Here is a 24,523-nt window from a genome sequence, read left to right on the forward strand (position 1 = left end):
AACTACCCACTAAGGATTTTAGATTCCCCTGGTAGCTTTTAAGCCAATTTTACTAAGGCAAGTCTAAATGGCTATGGTTTACAATTATAGCAATTTTTTAAATTAATTTATTTTTAATTGGGGGATAACTGATTTACAGTATTGTGTTGGTTTCTGCCATCACCAACATGAATCGGCCACAGTTATACGCATGCGCCGGCCCTCTTGAAGCCCCCACCTCCTGCCCAACCTCGCCTCTGGGTCGTTAAACGCTGGTTTGAGCTCCCTGAGCCACACAGCAAGTCCCTACCGGCGTCTATTTCACATGAGAGTGTGTGCGCGTCCACGCTCCTCCCTCCGCTCATCCCCTCCTCTCCCCCTCTCCTCCCCTCCCCCGCCCCCACATCTGTAAGCCTGTCCTCCGTGTCTGCATCTCCACTGCCGCCCTGCCAACAGGAGCACCGGTACCACCTTTCTAGATTCCATATATATTTGCATTAATATACATATATGTTTTTCTTTCTGACTTACTTCACTCTATGTAATAGGCTCCAGGTTCATCTCATTAGACAAATTCTCAGAAAAGTATATTCTTTCAAAACTGAACCAGGAAGAAATAGAAAATATGAATAAACCAATCACAAGCACAGAAATCAAAACTGTAATACAAAACCTTCCAACAAACGAAAACCCAGGGCCAATGGCTTCATAGGCGAATTCTATCAAAAGTTTAGAGAACAGCTAACACCTATTCTGCTGAAATTCTTCCAGAAAATTGCAGGAGGAAAACTCCCAAACTCATTCCATGAAGCCTCCACCACTCTGATACTAAAACTCAAAGATGCCACAAAAAAGAAAATTACAGGTCAATATCACTGATAAACATAGATGCAAAAATCCTCAACAAAATTCTAGCAAACAGAATACAACACATTAAAAAGGTCATACATCATGATCAAGTGGGCTTTATCCCAGGGATGCAAGGATTCAACATAACAAATCAATGTGATACACCATATTAACAAATTGAAAGATAAAAAATATATGATCATCTCAATAGATTCAGAGAAAGCTTTTTACAAAATTCAACACTTGTTTAAGATAAAAACTCCCTAGAAAGTAGACGCAGAAGGAATATACCTCAACATAGTAAAGGCCATACACAACAAACCCAAAGCAAACACTACTCTCAACAGTGATTACAGCAATTCTAAACAAAAATATAAAATATCTCAATTTTAGCAGCAATTAGTTTACCACTATATAGTTGGCCCTCTGCATCCACAGATTCAACCAACCACAAATAGAAAATATTAGAAAAACATTTTTTTCAGAAAGTTCCAAAAAGCAAAACTTCAAGTTTGCCACACTATGGCAACTATTTACACAGCATTTACATTGTACTAGGTATTATAAGTAATCCAGAAATGACTTAAAGTATACAGCAGGATGCGTGTAGGTTATATTCAAGAAATATTATTTGCCTTTATTTTTTTTTGGCATGGGGGAATCTTAGTTCCCTGACCAGGGATCAAGCCCACGTCCTCTGCAGTGAAAGCACAGTCAACCACTAGAGCACCACAGAAGTCCCAACTATGCCGTTTCTATAAGGGAGACAAGCATCCACAAGATTCTGGCATCTGAGGGAGCTCCTAGAACCAACCCTGTGCAAGATGCCAAGGGCCAAGTGTATACAGTTACTACTATTAATATATGTAGTTTTAGCTGCCTCTTTCCATTTCCAGTTGGTATCTGAACCCAAAGGCAACATTATGTCCAGAAAAGACTTTACTGCCAATAATCTAATTCAAAATGTGATGTCTAGGAGCAAGCTATACCTTAAGGCAAAAACCACTTATAAATAACAAATCTTCCAATGAGACAAAAACAACTGTAATTTTTCCTTTATTTACTCAACACTTACTCAATAGCAACTAAGTGCCAGGCACATAATTCAATACGCCATCAAAACACAATTACAGTAACAAAACACCACACTGAACAGCATGGCCACTATGATAAAAAAAATTTTTTTTTTAAATAGAACATAAGTTTCAGAGAGGATGCAGAAAAACTGGAATCCTGAATACCACTGGTAAGAATATAAAATGGTGCAGCCACTATGGAAAACAGTACCATGTTCCTATAAAGTAGAACTACCATCCCATTCAATAACTCCACTTCTGGGTATAAACCAAAGAAACTAAAAGCAGGGTCTCAAAGAGATATTTGTACACCCACGTTCATAGCTAAAAACAGCTAACAACAGCTCAGAAGTGGAAGCAACCCAGGTTTCTATCTACAGATAAAAGGTTAAGCGCATAAGGAGTATAAACATACAGTGGAGTATTATTCAGCCCTTAAAAAGGAGGAATTTCTGACACATCCAACAAACATGAATGAACCTTGAGGACATTATGCTAAGCAAAATTAGCCAGCCACAAAAGGACAAATATCCTATGACTCTACTTACATGAGTTACTTGGAGTAGTCCAATTCATAGGCAAAGTTGATTAATAGTTACCAGAGCTTGGGGAAATGGGGAGTTATTGTTTAATGGGTATGGAATTTTCATTGAGGAAGAAATGTAAAAAGTTCTGAAGATGGATGGCCACAATACCATGTGAATGTACTTAACATAAAGTGTGCAAAAGTACACTTAAAAAATGGTTAAAATGGTAAATTCTGTATACTTTACCCCAATTTAGAAAACAGTGCAACAGTGTCTTAAGAGCATAATTTCCAATCTAGAATCCTAAACTCAGCAAAGATTCCAATCAATGTAAAGACAGAAACAGGTTGTGGACCTCAAACTCAGGAAGCTCCTAAAACAAACAAAACCTCTGAAACAGCATACCAAGAAAAGGCCATTTGCAACTGACACCATGAATTACCTACCAAAATCCCTTTACAACATATTTTTTCTCTCACAGTCCTCTTACAAAGAGGGTGAAAAGCTAAATATTCAATTTCTCAGCCTGCCTTGTAGCTCGGGATGGCCACAGGCCACTTTTCTCAAAAATAATCTGAGAAGTCACAGCACCTTTATTCACAGTCCCCCCAAACTGGAAATATGCCAAATGTGCTTCAAAGAGTGAATACATGTAGCATATCCATACAGCTATTAATTAGCAATAAAAAGGAACCAACTGTTGAACATGAATGAATCTCAAATACATTATACTAAATGAAAGCAGCCAGATTTAAAAAGCTGCATACTGTATGATTCCATTTTTATGACATTTTAGAAAAGACAAAATTAGAGAAAGTAGGATCAGTGATTGCCAAAAACTGGGGGATAATAAGGAGGTCTAACACAGGAGACAGGAGAGGTGACTCCCTCAGATGACAGTGAAAAATTATCAAGATGACATCTTGACTACAGGAGGCCTATAGAGAAATCAAATCTAATCAGAGCAGGAAAATAGAGGGGTACCAAAGAGATGCCTCCAAGAAAATGTTTTTGACCATCTTAAGAAGTTAGTTTGTATATATGATAAAGTATAATCAGTGATGGGTACACATAAACAACAGTGAGGGGAAAAAAACCAATTACTGTTCCCCATAAAAGGTAATATGGCTCAACTGTAATGTTTATACAGTGACAGCAACTTTTTATTTAAATTAATTACATGCTGAACAACAAGCTAAATGTTTTATTTAAATTACTCACTGTAATCCTCAACACTCTATAGAATTTGGCATAATCCCCATTTTAAGAATCAGAAATAAAACTTGAAAAGGTTCTATAGACCAATGAGATGCAACACAGTGAGCCCCAATTGCTTATTTCCTAGGGTACAGAGCCTAGAAATCAAACCAGTGAGTAACTCTTGCCTTCATATCCTACACTAGCAAAACAATATCCCAACATCAAGGATGGAGGAGACAGAACTCTTATTTATGCAAACAAGCTACACAACACCCAACTGTAGACACTGCCGTCTCCAACACACAAAGACCTGTGGCTAGAGACACCATAATTTGCAGCCCACCTTAGAAGGAAATGGCAACCCACTCCACTATTCTCGCCTGGAAAATCCCATGGACGGAGGAGCCTGGTAGGCTATAGTCCATGGGGTCGCAAAGAATCGGACCCGACGGAGCGACTTCACTTTAGCACCATCTCCCTAACTTTTTCTGACAGTCATATATGCTCAGAAAAATAGCAAAGTTATTTGCTAAAAAATAGCAAACAACATGAACATTTAAAATAACAAAGTAAACCCTTTAATATTTTCAAGAATTTTAAAAATCACTGAGTCAATCGAAGTTCCACTGGAACTCTGCAACTAGGAGGTGATTGGTGACCACTGCCAATAGAGCTTAGAAACCCTGAAAAAAGTCGAAAAAGTGGAGTGGAAAATGCCAAGATGAATGAGGGAGAGGGACAGTAAACTAACTAATCATACTTTTTTCTTTTTTTCCAAATTTATTTATTTATTTATTTTTTTTTTTATTAAAATAGTTTGTTTTTATTTTTTATTTATTTTTTTTGGGGGGGTTTTTGTCATACATTGATATGAATCAGCCATAGATTTACACGTATTCCCCATCCCGATCCCCCCTCCCACCTCCCTCTCCACCCGATTCCTCTGGGTCTTCCCAGTGCACCAGGCCCGAGCACTTGTCTCATGCATCCCACCTGGGCTGGTGATCTGTTTCACCATAGATAGTATACATGCTGTTCTTTTGAAATATCCCACCCTCACATTCTCCCACAGAGTTCAAAAGTCTGTTCTGTATTTCTGTGTCTCTTTTTCTGTTTTGCATATAGGGTTATCGTTACCATCTATTACTTGCAAGTAGTAACCAGAAGGAGATACAGAACAAAGTAGAATTTTTTAAGGATGAGGTACACTGAGCAACTCAAATATACTGTAAGCACCATGAACACAGTGATGACACCCATCCTGTCACTCTGTTCCTCCAGGGCTTAACGTGGGATGTGTGCTTAATCATTTAATGCATATTTACTGGATAAAGGAGGCCTATCTACAAGCCAAAGAGGAGATAACTGAGAGGCATTAAACTGAAATAGCAATAAAGGAAAAAGACTCCCTTGTAAAAGAAGAGGGTGCCCTCTCCTCAGGCCAACAGAATGAATAAAAGGGCGGGTGCGACAGCAGCTAAATTTTTCGAAGATTAGGAGAGACAGTCAACAGAGTTGGTTTTATCAATCTTTACTTTTTTAGTAAAAGAGACAAAACACCTGCAGAGAATGCATACTAGATGAGTGGGGGGTGGAGGAACATAAGAAAATGGCAAAGGTTTTAACCGCTAAGTCAAATACAAGAGGAAGCGGAAAGAATAAAAAAGAATGAAAAAATGATACTGATGATCTCTACTGAAAGCAGAAATCTTAAATGTTCAACAGTACTAATCCACGTTACCATGAAAGCAACTAGAATGTCAAAAATTCAGGATCACAACTCAACTCAGTAATTAAAGTAGAAGTGAGTTAAGATGAAGAGATCCTTTGCTGAAACATCCCACAAAATACAAAGAACTTGAATTTCAAACAAGAAAGAGTCCACTTAAGTCATACATGATGTCACTAGGTGAAGAACTGCTAACTCTGGTGCCTTTCTCATATACTTTAAGCTTCAATACATACTTCAAAACATCCCTTCCTAAAGAATGTTCTCTCTCCAGTTCATTTAAATCTCAGATGCCAAATTCACAACCTCATTAAAGGTAAAAATAACACTTTCATGTCTGTCATTAAGCATGTGTTTCACTCTAATATGGTGACTCAATCTTTTGGGCCATTAAGCACTTAGACAAACTGCTAAAAACCATGGCCCCTCCCCTCAGAAAAAGGCATATCCACAGAAACTTCTGCCTGAAATTTCAGAATTACATCTCATCTCATCTCCCCTCCCTCTCCTGTCAAAACCCATCCAGGGACAACCCACTCCACCTGCTCAATGCTGATGGATGCCCAGGCTAAAAACCCTGCTCTAAGAATTTAGCAGAGCTCTAAAATGTATTTAAAGCTTAAGGGTATTTCTTTCCAGGCAAAATGAAGACTGTAACTGCTAATTCGGTCATTAAACAAAATCCTATAATTCACACACTGTTTAACAGGCTCTATGCTTCCTTAAGAACAAAAGGTACCTGCTTGTTCCCAAAGAAACTATTAGTTAGGAGAAAATGCTGACCCCCAATAAACTTATACATGGTATTTAATCAACATACTACCTATGTTCTTTCTGAAGAAACTTATTGTTTTCAAGATCTGCTGAGATGGGTATAAACCCAATCAACTAATTGTAGTGTTAAAATAGTCTGCTGTAGGACTTCCCTGATGGTCCAGTGGTTGGTTGGATCCCTGGCCCGGGAGGATCCCACATGCTTTAAGACAACTAAGCGCCACAACCAACTGCGCCTGCCAAGCCTCAACTACTGAAGCCCAAGCTCCTACAGCTCATGATCTACAAGAGAAGCCACTGCAACGAGAAGCCCATGCTCTGCAACTGGAGAGCAGACCCTGCTTGCCGCAACTAGAGAAAGCCCAAGCATAGCAACGAAGACCCAGCACGGCCAAAAATAAATAAAGATTCTATATTAAGATTAAAATAAAAAAAAAAAGTCTGCTGTTTCAGGTGAATATAATTACCTGGAAAACACATGCATCTTCCCCTCTGAACCACACTTAAGGAGCATGAACTGGAAACAGACTAATCATCTACGGCCTACAAATATCTGCTTGAATCAACTGTCCTAAATGCGGCACATAGAAAATTATGTACTTCAATGGAACATTAACCAGCCATGAAAAAAAATGAAATATTGCCATGAAAAAAAATGAAATAACATAGAGATCATACTGAGTAAAGTAGAGTAAAGTAGACCAAAGACAAAGACAACATCACCTGCATGTAGAATTAAAAAAAAAAATGAACTTCTTTACGAAACAGAAACAGACACAGAAACTTACAGTTACCAAGTGGGAAGCTGGGGGAAGATAAACTAGGAATCTGGAATTAACAGATACGCATCACTGTAATTAAAATAGCTAAGCAACAAGGATTTACTGTACAGTACAGGGAACTATATTCAATATGTTATAATAACCTGTAATGGAATATCATCTGGAAAAATTTTATATAACTGAATAACTTTGCTGTACACCTGAAACAAACACAGTATTTTAAATTAACTAGTCTTCAATTTTAAAAAATAAAAAACTCCCTGGAGAAGTACAAAATAATAATAATGTACTTGATATTAAATGTTTAATGTTGAGCCTACTAGATTGAAAATTTAAACTGAGACTTAACAGTGTCTGCCACTTAAAAGATGATTCAATGAATGAGATGTCCAAGCAAAAGAATACTACAATGCCCTAACTGATCCAACCTACCGCCTGATCCAACCTATCTTGTTTAGACTGGATCATATCCGTCCACTCAGGGAAGCCTAGAAACTCATTATCAGCCTTCTCAAGGTCCTCTTTTAAAAAGCCAGAGTTCTCTCTCTGCTGCCAAGGTTTGATCCCTGGTCTGGGAAGATTCCATTTGCTGCAGGGCAACTAAGCCCTTGCACTGCAATTAGAGTCTGTGCACCACAACCAAAGATCCCACATCCCACAAGTAAGACCCAACCCAGCCAAACAAGCAAATAAATATCAAAAAGAGAGAAAACAGCAAAACAAATCCAATTCCAATAACTACACATAAAAAGCTTTACCAGGGATTCCCTGGTGGTCCAGTGGTTAAGACTCTGAGCTCCCAATGGAGGGAGCATGGGTTCGATCCCTGGTTGGGGAACTAGGATCCCACATGCTGTGTGTCTAATAAATTAAAAAATTAATTAAAAAAAAATAAAAAGCTTTACCAAATTAAATAGAAAGCTGAAAATGGAGAGTGGTAATATATATGGCAAAATAATGTAGAATGGTCATATTATTTCATGCTTAGGGAACATGTTAAAAGTTTTTAAGAATCCATTTTAGTGACAAAGCATTTCTACAAAAAGGTGGCAGTAAAACAAGAATATCCAGTTGGAAACAATTTCCTTGGTATTCTTTTGGTCAAGAACTTCCCCGGAGATTCAACAGTGAACACGAGTTCAATCACTCGTCCAGTTACATCCCCCGTGCCATGCTGCAACCAGGCCTGTGGGCCACGACTGCTGAGTCCGGTGCTCTGGAGCCAGTGAGCCACAGCTACTGAGGGCACTCACCCTAGAGTCCTTGTTCCACAAGGAGAGAGAAACCCGCGCACAGCAACTAGAAAGTAGCCCCCACTCGCCACAACTAGAGAAAACCCAGGTGCAGCAATGATGACCCAGCATAGCCAAAAATAAATTTAAAAAATAAAAAAAAACCACAGTTCCCAAAGAGAAGTGTAAACACCTGAAACACTGTAAATTTTAATAAAAAATATAAAGAATCTTCAGATACATTATTATAATTAATAAGTTCAGCAAAATTTTAGATACAAAATAAACATACAAAAATTAATTACACCTAAATACCAGCTAACAAAAAAAATTCTAAATAAGTTGTCTATGGCTGCTTTCGCACTACAATGGCAGTACTGAAAAGTTATAACACAGGCAAAGCAGAAAATATTTAGTATCTGGTCCTTGAAAAAAAGTGCTCTAACACCCATCTTAAAAGGTTCACTCAATAAAAGTGGTCGTTCTTCCTCAACTAGATTCAACTGAATTCCCAACAAAAGTCTAACAAGGGTTTTGTTCTCAAACCTGACAAGGTGATTCTAAAATAACACAGGGAACAAATAGTCAACAGCTAAGATGCTTCTTAAAACAACAAGGCACCAGACTGACCATCTAGGTGTCAAGGATTATACGCTACAGTATTTACCACAGTAGACAATTGGTACAGGGATAGACAATCCATGAAATGGATCAGAAGAGAAAGCCCAGAAATATGATTTCCAACAAGATAAGATGCATGTGGTCAGGAAAAGATGGACTTTCCAAGAGGCTGAAAGAACTGGTTGAGTATAGTTTTTAAAATGTCTTTTCCTAAACCATACATTATAAGTTACTTTACAGGTACTCTAAGAACACACAAAAAGCAAAATTATTGATTTCAGAAGAAAATAAGGCTAATTTTTTTAACCCCATATACAGGAATTTTTATCTCATAACAGTAATTATTTTCTTAAGTCAAAAGGTGTTAAAATTGCAAAGATTAATAACTTTTTTTTTTTGGCCTCACCATGTGGCATACAGGATCTTAGTTCCCCAGCCAGGGATCAAACACATGCCCTATGCAGTGCAAACGTGGAGTCCTAGCCACTGAACCACCAGGGAAATCCCAAAGATTAATAACTAAAATTAAAAACTTCTGTTCATAAAAAAGAGGCTGGCCCTGTGAAAATACAAGCCATAATCTGGGAAATTTTTTTATCAACATACATCTGACAAGTAGTATTTGGATTTTATTAAATACTAAGATGGATAAACAACATGGTCCTACTGTACAACACAGGAAACTATATTCAATATCCTGTAATAAACCATAATGAAAAAATATTAAGCATATATATATATGTAAAACTGAATCACTTTACTGTACACCAGAAACTAACATTGTAAATCAACTATATTTCAACTAAAAAGAAAGGAGGGAAAAAAAAAAAAAAAAAAAGAAAGGAGGGAAGGAAGAAATACTATGAGAAATGCCCCAGCAGTCCCATGGTTAGGACTCTGAGGGCCTAGGTTCAATCCCTGGTAGGCGAACTAAGATCCCACAAACCACTCAGTACAGCCAAGAAAAAAGAAAGAAATACTACGAAACAAGAAGCAATAGAAAACTATCCATTATGAAAACCAGCAAGAGTTGACCAGAAGTTTACAGCAGATAACCCAAACCGTCCTTAAGTTTCTATCAAAGTCCATTTAAAATATTCCGAAACAGCCTACAGATTCCTAGGATTTTATTTCCTAATGCCTTTTATCTACTGAGTTTCCTCTGAACTCTGAAATATATACATGCAATTCATATTTCAGCTTATAAATTCTCTCTTTCTTCTATATTTAACTTGCCTTCCCAGACTTAAATCATAAACAAGACCAGAAACTCATTTTGTTTTGCTCCCTTTACTACTCTGTAGGTGTCAATAGAAGAGACATTTGACAAATGTGTTGAAATGACATGTGATAGAAGCTGGTATCTTTTTTTTTTATTGGTGTATAATTGCTCTACAATGTTGTATTAGTTTATGCTGTACAACGAAGTGAGTCGGCTATATGTACACATATATTCCAACTATAAACACTAAAAATAACCTAAGAAAGACCAAATCATAACAGAGTCAATGATTCCAAAAGAGAACAATACATAAATTGAACTGTTTTCTAAAACAATCAGTTATGGAGACCGCAAAGCAAGCACTCCCATGTCGTGAAACAATGTACCCCTATTTATAAATCTTACACATCTCAGGTTAATGAAATGGCATTAAACAAGCATTTCTAGTTATCTTTTGGACCTGTGTATCTTAAATTTAATGAGACATCATAACTCAGGATACCATTTCAGGCATCACAAGGAAAATTATGTCCCTGAAAACGATTTTAGCTAAAAAAAGGTTTCACAAGCTTTGTACTGAACTAGGTGTCCTAACATCATTTATTGATTTCTTAATAGGTCCTCTGTCAACTGGAAAGCTTAAGGCTACAGGCATGTTACTGCACTCTTTTGCATACACTATAATAGCAAATAACCAATTAATGAGAACATCTCATGTGTCTATCATGGTTTAAAACTTTTTCCTCTATTTGAATCTCTCACTGTCAGTACGAATAGCACACTTTGCCTCCTTTTTTGAGTTAAACAATTTGAAGACTTTGTTGGTTTGGGTTTATTCTTTTGGTTGTATTATATAAACAAGGTTGTTATGTCATGATTATCTTAAGAGTTTTCTTTGAGTTTAGTGTTCTCAGCTATGAAAACATACATACAAATACTTTAACTGTCAGGCACCATACAAATGTGAAACATACAGTATTTCTGAAATAAAGAGATTCCTTACTTCTAAAATCACTTTGAGCATCAATACCCGATAATTCTTCACTCTATAATTCTATGCTAAGTATCTAAAGTTAAGCATTCAACCAAAACTTGCCTGTCTGAGTGGGTATTCCAGGGGTAAAACCCTTTTAAAAAATCTTTTGTTTATCCACAGATTTCAGAAGTTAATTTTTTAATTGAATAATGTGATCCTTTTCTCACTTATCTTTAACTATTTATCCCTCAGTGCCTCTATTTATGAAAATAAACTAGGTACATTAAAAATAGCAAAATGAAAAAAAAAAAAAAATAAAGAAAAATAGCAAAATGAAACTTTCTTCTTACAGCAGTGCCATCTGGTGATGAAAATCTGCAGGTACAGAAATAGGCTAAACTGAATGGATTAAGACTGAGTTTTTTTGATTTACAAAAGACTTTTAGTCTTAATAGCCTTGCTATTACAACCAAACGTTTTGATGTAATATATCCAAATTCTCAGCTGTCAATCAGATTAACCATAAGCTCCTTAAGTTTCAAAGTATAAAAAATTTACTAATTCACTGTCTCAATATATAAACATTAAGACTTTCTATCTCCATATGTGTGTGCTAAGTCGCTTCAGTCGTATCTGACTCTTTGTGACCCTATGGAGCTCGCTGGCTCCTCTGACCAGGGGATTCTCCAGGCAAGAATACTGGAGTGGGTTGCCATGCCCTCCTCCAGGGGATCTTCCCTACCCAGGAATCGAACCCGTGGTCCCTTATATCTTCTTCACAGGCAGAAGGGTTCACCACTAGTGCCATCTTCTATCTCCATTCCAATCATCAATTCTTAATCCACATTCAACAATGAATAGGTGATTAGGCTTCTGCTCCACAGCTAAACCAAAATAACTGCTTTGTAAAACATGAAAAGTACATTGCTTACTTTATGTTTAAATATTGTTTGGAAATAACCATTTGCAATATTTATGCCAAAGGTCTTTCGTAGCAATAGTTTATGAATATCCTGAAGCAGTAAATCTTAATTAAAAGAGAAAAATGGTTATTTCCAAACAACAATATTTAAATATAATGGAATCCTCTGGGAAAAGAAAACAGAGCTCAGAAAAGGCAAAGTTAACAGGATGTATGATTCAACAGACAAATTTTCTTATATTTTACATAAAGGTTCTGGAGTCAGTGAATTCTTAAAGCAAGGTAAAAAGCCTAAGTGACCAAAATCACTACCAACATCCTTAAAAATTACCACCAATGAACTGTGAAAATGAGTAAGGCATGGAAATCAGACGTAAAAATCAACATCTTCAGCATACATGGGGAAATTCTGTTTCCTTTTCTGGAAAAAGAGCTGTGTAGTAAATGACAGTACTTCTCCAATAAGCACCCAGCTGCCAGACCACAGGAATTCAGTTTACACTTGTGTTCTATCCCCTCTATCACTCTCCACCCCCAAGACCTACTACCATGGGACAGGTTCCAAGAGAATTCTTAGAATAGAAACAGACAAGAGCAAGAGATTCTAAAAATAATGCAGCAGAAACGCAAACATACATATCTCAGGTTCTCAAGTGGCAGAAGCACCTAGTCATTTCAATCCATACAACCAAATTCTAAAAACCATATTTTAAAAAAAACATAAAATAAAAACCATATTTACTTCACCTTATTCAAAGTAAATTAAAGATGTGATAGATTTTAACAGGGATAAGATGTGCTACTACATCTGTAGAACAAAAACAAAATCAGCAAATATCACATAAAATAAAATATTTAAAAACAAAATCAGCAAAATACCACATAAAGCTCCTCCTAGATTATCTGAAGTCCAAGAATGGTCTAAAATTACTTGCAAAAAAATAAAATTACTTGCAATATAAAGAAAGTAAAACAGAATAAACCAACTTGATTAAAGTACAAAGATTTTCTCTGTAATGGGTCATTTTTAGAAAATGGTTTATTAACTTATTTTTTTTCAAGGACCTTTTGTAGATAAGGTATCTCAGCTGCATTTTCAAGTGTTCCAGAACTTCAGAATGAACTCAAAACGGTTAACAGCCATCTGTACTTCTACTAAAGTTTACATAAGCAATACCACAAATTCATTATAAGAAGACGGTAACTAAAGTTAGACATAAAAAAGACATTCAAAAAAATAGCTGGGTAAAAATTTATCTAAAAACCATATAAACCCTAAAAGAAAAACAAGAGTACATTTGGTCATCCTGAAGAGTTACAGAACAGTTGCTGATAACATGCTGAGAACTGTGAAGACGCTGGTGAAAGCACCAAGGCCTTGAAGACAGTGTCACAAAGTGTCAGCACTGGAAGATACCTCTGAAACCAGGAGGTTCACAGAGTATCTCAGCTACGGACTGCATCAAGAAAAAATTTAAAAAAAAGAAAAAATTACATTCCAGAAACAGCAAAATGAATGTCTTTTTTCCCCCCAACAGAAGATAATACACCCACACAACATGAATTATGTAATCAGCTAAGGGCTCAACTACTAAGAACAGAAGCCAGCCTCCACCAAGAACGCTCACAGAGGAACTTCCCTGGCAGTCCAGGGGTTAAGACTGTGCTTCCACTGCAGGGGGGCGGGGGGGTGCAGGTTTGATACCTGGTCAGGGAACTAAGATCCCACAGGCCAAACGTTAAGGCCAAAAAAAAAAAAAAGAATGAATGCTCACAGAGATGTTGTTCCCTCACTCCTGAGGCCAGCAATGCCAGAGCTATCTTAGACTGGCAAGGCTGGGTCGGTCAGGGGTCCTTCATCTGCATCAGACTCATTCACTCATTCCCAATATCCTGAAACCATTAAGCTATGACAATAATAACAGCAGCAAATGCAAACTGTTCATCATGTGCCAGACACCGCTGAAGTACTTTATACATACAGAATTGTCATTACCTTCCCAACAACACTCTGAAATACATACGAACACTACTCCCATTTTACAGACAAGAAGAAACTAAGACAAAGATTCAAGTGCTAAAGCCAAGATTCAAACCCAGGCCATCTGGCTCCACAGTCTGTGCTTTCCCCACTATTTTATGCTGCAAGCATATGTATCAATTATAGATAAACAAGACATCCCAAGTCAGCCTCCTCATCTTGAAGACAGCATTACTCCTGTTAGTGTCACCTTAATAACTCACCTCTGATGCAAAAGATCTGGTTCTGGGTCCGAATCTCACCTAACTAACTTCCCAGCCTTTCAGATACCCAGAGGGGCTCCCTTAGTTCTCTATTGTAATGTTTTGCTAATCGGATCTGTTTTACTATTTTTACTTAACTTCCAATATGTGTTCTTGCTTTTTCTATCGAGAAAACACCCATTATTCTCAACCTTTTTGTGCAGAGGAAATTCATCTTTTCATTCCTGCAGAGAACAACACTGATTTATACTAAGGACCTCAACAAATTTGGAAGGCCCAAAGCAGCCAGCAAGGGGAAGTCTACAACCCCAACTCAGGGGACAGTAAGGCAGCTACAGTGCCAAGGAACTCCAGTGTGAGACCCAATTCCACACAGCTAAACTGCTTGTGCCATGCGTGCCAGGAGCTGACCAAGCTGGTACTTTTTTATTCTCCGCAGCTGCTGAGGGCAGGGTCAGGCCTCGAGCAGTTGGTGGACAAGGTTAACTCCCCCACACCCAGGCGTGGCACACGCTTTTCTGTACACATCATCTGCCCCCCGAAAAGATGAGTGCTGGTGAACTCCTGAACATTATGGGACATCAAAAAGTATTTGGCATAGTCATATTTCTCTTTGCGGTTGCCTAAGGTCAGTCACCGAGAAGGCAATGGCACCCCACTCCAGTTCTCTTGCCTGAAAAATCCCATAGACGGAGGAGCCTGGTAGGCTGCAGTCCATGAGGTCGCTACGAGTCCGACATGACTGAGCGACTTCACTTTCCCTTTTCACTTCCATGCATTGGAGAAGGAAATGGCAACCCACTCCAGTGTTCTTGCCTGAAGAATCCGAGGGACGGCGGAGCCTGGTGGACTGCTGTCTATGGGGTCGCACAGAGACTGGTGGACTGCTGTCTATGGGGTCGCACAGAGACTGAAGCGACTTAGCAGCAGCAGCAAGGTCAGTCAAGAAAAAGTATTTAATTGCCCAATAGCTGCTTCCACACATCTGTCCCACTCCTCCTCCACTGCTCACTTCTTGGCTCTAAACCCTGGCTTTTAACTAAGGTCTTAGTTCAGCAGCCACCTCATGATGCTTTGCCTGCCTATCCCTTGAAAAGCCCCTCGGTATTCATGAGCAGTCTTAACCCTTTCAGGTCTTTTCTCTAAAAAAAAAAAAAAAAAGGCAGAGGAGAGGGTTTCAGACTTTGCTGACAGTCCAGTGGTTGAGACTCTGCATTTCCATCCCTGGTCAGGGAACTAAAATCCCACACACCTCACAGCATGGAGAAGAAGAAAGAAAAAAAAAAATTCTTAAAAATAAAAATCTTTTTAAAAAAGAAGGGATGTTGGAGGGGGTCCCTATATTGTACAGCATTTCAAAAGATCTACAAGTTATAGTATTGTACTTTTTACTTACATTGCATTCAAACAAGCACTCCCCAAAAAATACCAGGATGTTACCTTCAGTAGAGGGTTACAACACCATAGACAAAAACTAGTAGAGTTCAATTTTTCTTTAATTAAAAAAAAACTTACACTGGAACTAGATTAAAACAGAATTTCTATAAATCATCCACTTATCAGAATATAATATTAACAGCTTTCTCATAAATCCATAATTCTTGCTAAACACTCACATTTTTTTTCTTGCTCTAATTATAGCAGATTCTGTTCATCTTCCTATGTTACATACTCTGGCCTTGCTCTCCCAGAATTATCACCCACCCACATAAACAGTGACACATCTAGAGTCTGCTTTCAACCTCCATTCTTAAACCTTCTAACTACCTCACAGGCTGTGGCTACAAGGAATTACTATATACCCATTATCTTCTAATGACCTATAATGAAATATAATCTGAAAAGATACTTAATCACTATGCTGAAATTAACACAACATTGTAAAGCTACTATACTTCAAAATTTAAAAACAATTACTAGATAACTACGCCATTATCTTCTGCCCCGTTCCCATCCCGTGGTTGCACAATGGGCGTAAGGAACCAACAGAATGGTGAAACAGGTAAAGCAGGAGCCCAGAAAACTCTACTCTGCAAAAATGCTAGGAAGTCAGCCCAGGTTTGTCAGCTTCCTCATGACCTAAATGTGGCTTTCCAACCATGTCCAAATGTCCACTCTTAAGTGGTGATACCTTCAAAAGCATCAGGAATTTCCCATCATCAAATAAACAAAGTTTAAGACTCTGGAATAGTGAGTGGATCACCATCCATCACCACCCCTAGTTGCGTAGTACAATCACTTGAGCAATTTCTAAAAAATGAAACCAGGTCCTATTACATCAGGCTCAAAATAGTTAAGACCCAGACAGCAATACTGTTTTTTAAAAGTTCTCCAAGCAGTTCTTAAAAAATTAAACAGAGTTACCATATGACCATGCAATTTCAGTTCTCTCAGGAGAACTGAAAACATATATTTACTCAGAAATTCACACATGGAATGTCCATAAGGAGCATCAGTCATAATAGCCAAAAAGTAGAAACAATCCAATGATGAATGGATAAACAAAATGTGATATAACCATACAACGATTAGTCAAGTACTAAAAGGAACAAATTTCTGATATAAACTACAACATGGATGAACATTGAAACCGTTAAGTAAAGAAGCTGGTCACAAAAGAGCAGATATGTATACTGTATTATTCCACTTACATGTACTGTCCGGAAAAGGCAAATTCACAGAGTCAGAAAGTATATTAGTGGATGGGATCAGGAAAGAATGGGCAAACTGCTCATGAGAATGGGGGGGACTTCTTTTTGGGGTGATGAAAATGTTCTAGGAATACTGATACTCGCACAACCTTGTGAACGTACTAAAGATACTGAACTGCAGGCTTTAAAAGGATGCATTTTATGATATATAAATCATTATCAATCTTTTAAAAAAACAAGCTCTGCAGATGTCTAATGTGCAGCCAGGATGTCACACCAACTACTTTGGAGCAGTGGTTCTCAAAAGTGTGGTACCCAGACCGGCAGCATCAGCACTGCCTGAGAACTCGTCACAAATGCACATTCCAAAGATCACCCAGATCTGGTGAGTCAGGAATGTTTAAACAAGACTTGATGCACAATCAAGTTTGAAAATTACTGCCCTCAAAGAACCTTAGAGGAAAACATTGGTCCTGTTGGTTCCAATTGAAAGGTGAGAAAACTACAAAAAACATAATTTCACTTTATTATTTTACCCATAATAGTCATTCAGTAACACAAAGTTCCAAAAAAAAAAAAAACACTGAAAAGTGGGGAAAAAAAAACCACCACCCACACTTCCACCACCCCAAAATAACTACTGTTAACAGTTTAGTGAATAGCTTTCCACTGTTTTCATTTGTTTTCCATCATTGTAATCCACGAGAAATGACTATATCATGCTTTTTATCACAGAACATTAACATATAAACTATTATGTAAAAGCAACGTGGCAATATAATTATAGCACCTTGATTACACTAGTCAGTTGAGAAATTGGGTATATTACAAGAAAATGAAAGAAAATTCTTTAGGTGCGGAAATGTTTTTGGCTCCAAGCCTTTTTGATATAAGTGCCTTCTAAAATGCAGTATTTCTCTTCCCTGGCAAATACAGTACAATAAACATGATTTAACTTTTTCTGATTCTACATCAGTTATTCTAACCATGTGATGGGTAAAGGTGAGGAATTAGTTTGAATCTATCTAAATCTGGGGCATGCCCAGGAACTTGCTTTCCTAAATAAACTCATCATCATTATCTTTCCTGTCTTGGCCTCTTTCTCAAAGTGGCAGCATTTACACATCTGCATGACTTCTGGGCAGCACAGTATGGCCACGTTCCAAAAATATTTCTGAACCCAAGGACAATAGGATCTTTCAGGCTGTTTCCTTGTTTGTTTTAAAATCATCTGCATTGTTTCACTGTCTTGAGGGGGAGAGGAGACAAGACACCACTTTCCTCCTTAAACATTCTTGTGAGAAGCCCTCAAATGTTTCCTCACTTTCTGCAGGTTGTTCTCTGGTAGCCTGAAAGATTGAGAGACCACCTCACCTACGTGTAAGCATCCACTGAGCCACTGATGTCAACGTACATTACATCAGGCAACAAAAAAAACCACAGAGAAAGAAAAAATAAGGCCTATTTCCTGGGTATTAATAAGTCATAATAAATTGCCAGCTGAATGTTCCCATCTCAAATTCTCCTATCCACATCCTAGTTTGACTTGGCTCTTCCCCACCACATTCAGCTGCATTTATCCCCACCTACCCTCTCAAGAGAATCTAGTGAAGTCTCAGAGCCATTGGAACACAACAGACATAATGCCAAGAGTAGTCTTAGTCTGTGATGAAGACTGAGACATATTTTTGTAAATTTTTTGCCTTCACACCCACACTCCCATTTTGCCACCACCCTCCACTGGAGAAAGATGAACTTCTCACTAGCTGCTCATGCCCAAGGCCTTTATAGTGAAGAGGATAAGCAAGGAAAAGTCACCTTCTTCCTTTGGGTTATTTTCTCTTCCTGAGACCCATTGAGAAAGGGTAGACTAACCTACCTCACCATTCTTGGGGATACAAGTTCGATACACCAAATCTTTGTTTTAGTCAAGTCATATTGACCAGAACCAGTTACAAAGATAACGCTAAGCCAAAACATTATCTTAAACTGTAATGCCAGTTTAATTCTTGCCTCTTATTTTCGAGAACAGAAAACCCATAACAATACCCAACACAGGAAAATCTCCAAACTCCTCAAGATGTGAAAAGAACTTCAGGAAATATCCCTATTCAACAGCACTCAAAATATTACCCAGTTTAACCCACAATCACTTAAAAAGTTTTAACCCATTATCTCACATTAATTTATTGTTTTGGTTTTTGGGCAAAGTGGCATCTCTGCTAACCACTCTCATATAGTAAACTGAATAATATACAGTAAATTGGATATTACTGCTGAAAGTGATTAAACCCCAACTATACTTCCTCAACAGACAAAACTTTACAAATCTTCAGTTCTTTTTATTTTTTAGTTGAATATTAGCTGATTTACAATATTACAAATCTATATTACATTATAAATCTTCAATTCTTACTGAAAACATAACAAAATATTTCAAGTTACTCTCATTTTTCACAAATCATTTAAACATTTGACACTCAATTGTTACAAATACATAAACATTTCCCAATTGATTTAAAAGGTTCAGTATATTCATTGTTAAGCTATTCGAAAATAGCTCTATCATAAGGCAAAAATATAAACACTAATTTTTTAAGTACTTCATACCCACAGCTTTTCCTTACAGTTCTTCAACTTTCCTCATATACCTCAGGATACACAGCCCTGAACTGCTTGACTTTTTTCCCTTTCTTTAAAGCACATTTGTTTTATTCTAACGGCATCTTTATTACTGTTTCGCTCATGCCAAAAGCAACTTTTTAAAAAATGTCAGTTACCTGAAGAATGTACCTACCAAAACAGTCACGCAATCCATGTAAATGTTAACACACCTGTCACTTATGTACCAGGCTCAGTTTTCATTCAAACCAAATAGAAAATTCCTTAGTGAGGAAATCTCCAACAGCTACACTGAGAAAATATTTCATATTCTTTTAGTTCTCACAAGAATGTGCACAAAAACCTGTTCAACTATTCTCTACATCCAGATTTTTAAAAACAATGGCTTAGAAAAATTACCTTCTCAGTCCTCCTAGAAACTGCATGTTCTATCCTGCAAGCAGTGACTACATAAGCTATTTTTCTCAAAAAGAATACACTCACTGCCTCCATTTCCTCACCAAACATCTCCTTGACTTTCAATCTGGTTTCCACCACCTTAACACTCCAACAAAAGGAAAGATACTACTCCCCCAAGTCATCACTGACTCCTAGTGATTGTCAAACCTCTCTTGTTCTCATCATTCTTTCACCTATCTCTGGCATGTGACACATTGTGTAACTTTTTCTCTTGGTTTCTCAGATAATACACCATCTTAGTTCTCTCAGCTTTTCAAATGCTCAGCAGCATCACATCTTTCTCCCACCTCTGAAAGAATATTGTTCAATTCTTAAGCACGTTCTCCCTTCCCACAGAAATGTTATGCCCTACTGGCATCAATTATTACTTTCAACTTCAAAGCAAAAGCTAAAGACTGTCTCTCCAGAGATTCAACCTCCAAGTAACTGCCTATTAGATAGTTACACCTATAATGGAGTTCATCCAAAACGACCTTACTTGAAGATTTCCAAAATTTTCCAAGTAGCCAACAGCATTTTCCAAGTGTTCCAGAGCTCAAAACCGTTAAGCCATTCTTTTAATGAACCACTCCCTCCTATACCAATTTAAGATTTAAGGCCTTATATCTATGCCTTTCTTTACATTCTCTGTCATCAACTTACAACAGGAACCTGATTAAGGGTTATTGTTTATACTTAAAGTCTCTAAGGTTCTAAGCAGTTCTAAGGCATCTTTATCAACTGGAATATCAGTAATTGCCTCTTCTCTACTTCACTGAAATGACATATCCCTATTTACCTGTCTGAACTATCTTAATTAAGAAACTAATGCCAAAGTGGATCAAAATGTTTAATCTTTCAGAATACTGCTAAACTCTATCAAACAACAATGTCACTTGGGTTTCCCTGGTGGCTCAGCAGTAAAGAATCCACCTGCCCATAGGAAGAACCCCTGGAGGAGGAAATGGCAAAGCACTCCACTATTCTTGCCAGGGAAATCCCAGGGACAGAGGAGCACGGCCAGCTACAGTCCATGGGGCCACAAAGAGGAGGACACAACTGAGCAACTAAACGACAACAAACTTCATTAACTTCTGTTCACAGACCATCAATCATCACAAATACAAGGTCTTTATTCTGTTCTGATCCCTACACTTTGATCAAATCGGCCTTGTCATTCTTCCAAACTGCACCTGGTTTGGTTTTGTTTTGGCTGCACCAGATCTTAGTTGCTGCATGTGGGATCTAGTTCCCTGACCAGGGATCAAACCCAGGCCCCCTGAATTGGGAGCATGGAGTCTTAGCCACTGGACCACCATGGAAGTTCCTATGTTGCTTTTTGCATCAACCCTTCATAAGACATATTTTCTCAACAGCATACTGAACATATCTCCATTTTCTCATTTTCTGTCCTTCAATGTAAACAGCGATTAGTCTTTACTTGATGTCCATAATAATTATGATTATTTTAGTGTTACTTAACAATATAGTAAACAGCCCTACTTCAGAGCTGCTTGAGTTCTGAAGTGTAATTTTTACAGCCTCCCTGTCATTCTTAGGAAGTGCCAGTGTGCTATCAACTGCTGCTTCTCACCTTCCTCAAAGGACGCACCCAAACTGGCAGAGAGCTCACAGACCAGCTCACCACGCTGATGAGAACAGCTAGTAAAATCAGCTAAAATCAGAATGAAAAACTAAAGCAAAGGCAAGTGTGTTGCTTTGTTTTTAAACCACAGAAACCAAGTCCAACCAAACCAGTGACTAAATTCTAACACATAGAGCAGATAAAGTGAAATGGGTCTAGAGGAACTAGGTACAGTTCACAGGCCCCACCTGCATCTATCCATTCCTCATTCCCCGGCCATTACAAAACCCCAGCCTTACGTACCACAAATGTGGACATTGTTTGACTTATCAGCTAGCACTTGGCTGTATTCCTGACAGAAGTATTTCAGACAGATAAAGTAGTATAGTATTATGATTAGGAGTACAGGCTTGGAAGTCACACAAATTACTAGATTAAATAACCTTGAGAATTTTACTCTTTCTCAAGTCTATAAGGAGTACCACACAAGATAATGTACCTCATATTGTTAAACTAGATCATAACTGGTAGCACCTATAGGATATTAAAGTACATTGACCACTTTTTTTGGTTAATTCTGTTTCAAAATATTGTCGATTTATTCAAACAATTTAAATAACTTTACTGAGGTATAATGGGTATTGTATAATCCACCCTTCTTAAGTGTACAATTCAGTGATTTTTAGTATTCATGATGCTGTACAACTATCACTACAGGCCAAATGTCACCACAACGAAACCCTTCGTGACCCTTCGTGACCCTGGTCATTTCTTTGTCCCACAGATGTCTAGACCAGAGTATATACATTGGTTCAGGGTATGCCAGCTACACCCCATTACAGCTGGGATCTTTTGGCAACATGAGATAAGCATTAGAACAATTAAACAGCTCAAACTGCCTTTAAAAAAATGAAAGTTGAAAGTGCTTTGGTTAAAATAGTAAATGGCCTACTTTAGCTAACAAGAATTTTATTCCTGTTACCACTACCTGGAATGTTCTGCACAGGGGTATTTTTTCCACCATTACCTTAGCACTCCCAATCACAAGGAATTAAAAAGGTACTAAATAAGGTGAAGTACCTAAGCTAAGAATTTTTTTAAGAGGTCATCTGATCTTCAACAATTCAAAGCAGCATTTCAACAAGTAACTGATATTACAGGAAATTTCTCTTCAAAATAAAATGAGATCTTGACTGGAGGAGGAATGTTGAAACATCCAGTAAGTTCCAATAAAACACTTACCCAAAAAAATGTTGAAAACTACCAACTTACATTAAGAATAACTTTCTCTTTTACTAGTGGCTACAAATAAACTACCAAGTCAAGGCCAAACAAATGATACAATAACATGGTAACCCAAATAACACCAAATTCCAATAAAACTTCATTATGATGAAATTCAAAATGTTTTAACAAAAGAAACAATTGTAACTTCAGGAATTTGGGAAGAACCCAGCAGAAGCAAGGCTCAGACTCCTAATACTTCAAGGAAACCTTGGCCAATACTGGAATCAACTGACAGTGTGTTCTGTCACCCTCCACAGCATCCTGATTCCTAACTGCACTGTCTGTCTTCCCACAGGGACAGTGCATTATTCACCTACATCCCTAGCATCTAACAACTGCCAACAAGTAGCAGCAGTAAACATTTATTCAAGTGAACACCTGTATAGTAGCATATACCAGTAACACCAAAAAACTGTTATTCAGGCCTAATCTGGATTAACCTACATTCTAAGCATTCCAGAGACTTGTCATGAGAATATACTATCTAAAAGTTTTTATAAATCTAAGAGTTTGGCTTCATTCTCACACATTAAAAAGGGAACTTCGAAAAAAAAATAAAAAAATAAAAAAAATAAAAAGGGAACTTCGATCAGTGTTTCAAAATTTGGGGTGGGCAAAGGAGTAACAGGATACACTTTGAGCCTTCTAAGAATCCAAGAAAGTTATACTTATCCTACAATAAAGTGAAATTTACTTAACATTTACAAGAATTATCTTAACTAAGTAACAGCATCAAAGATATGGTTTTTCCAGTAGTCATGTATGAACCTGAGAGTTGAACCATTAAGAAGGCTGAGCACTGAAGAATCAATGCTTTTGAACTGTGGTGCTGGAGAAGACTTGCGAGTCCCTTGGGCTGCAAGATCAAACCAGTCAGTCCTAAAGGAAATCAACCCTGAATGAATATTCACTGGAAGGACTGATGCTGAAGCTGAAGCTCCAATACTTTAGCCATCTGATGCAAAGAGCTGACTCACTGGAAAAGACAGTGATGCTGGGAAAAACTGACAGCAAAAGAAAGGGGCACTAGAAGATAAGATGGTTGGATTAAGGTATCACTGACTCAATGGACACGAGTTTGAGCAAACTCAGGGACACAGTGAAGGACAGAATCCTGGCGTGCTGCAGTCACAAAGGGTCAGACAGGACTTAGCGACTGAACAAGTAACAGCAATAGTTCACTCTTGCTTATCAGATGATTTTCTGACTGGCAGTTACATCTGATAAATAATTGAGAAAATAATCACTTAAGAAATGATTATTCAGTAGTGTACTTCAGTGACAATAACTAAATAAGGTAAAAAGAAACAGAAACCCTGATTGAATAAGGAGGTTATAAAGGATTCTTTGTGAACAGTGGGAAAATCTGAATGTGGATGTCAAATTTTATTGACATTATACATTATATTTTAAATAAGCATTCCCTTTCCTAGGTGTAAAGCTGTTATTGTGCCTATTTATGAGAAGTTTTTATTGTGAAGAAACACTTGCTAAGGAAACATTTAGGCATAAATGTCAAAATATTTGCATTTTACTTTCAAATCATTTAGACTCAAAAGATAAAGCATGGAGTATATATAGAAAAAAGTCAATGTGAATATTAAGTAGTAACTCTAGTTCAAAGGTATACATTATACTCATTCAGCTTTTATAGATTTGGAAAATGTCTTTAAATTGGAGGAAGCCAAACGGAAAAAAAAAAGAATTAAAACTGCAAAGAGGACAGAAAAACAATAAAGACAAGTATAGGACCATATGGCAGAAATATACCTCAAACATCCATAATTACCATAAATATGAATGGTCT

At 37.5% G+C, this 24,523-nt stretch overlaps 1 protein-coding gene across 7 annotated transcripts in view; it reads right to left on the bottom strand.

Annotated features, from left to right (window-relative positions):
- Window positions 1-24,523, bottom strand: part of UBAP2 (ubiquitin associated protein 2) — a 112,093-nt gene that overhangs the window by 80,432 nt on the left and 7,138 nt on the right. The gene's annotated exons all lie outside the window — the stretch shown is intronic.

This window comes from Cervus canadensis, chromosome 30 (genome assembly GCF_019320065.1).
Source record: "Cervus canadensis isolate Bull #8, Minnesota chromosome 30, ASM1932006v1, whole genome shotgun sequence".
NCBI classification, from domain to species: domain Eukaryota; kingdom Metazoa; phylum Chordata; class Mammalia; order Artiodactyla; family Cervidae; genus Cervus; species Cervus canadensis.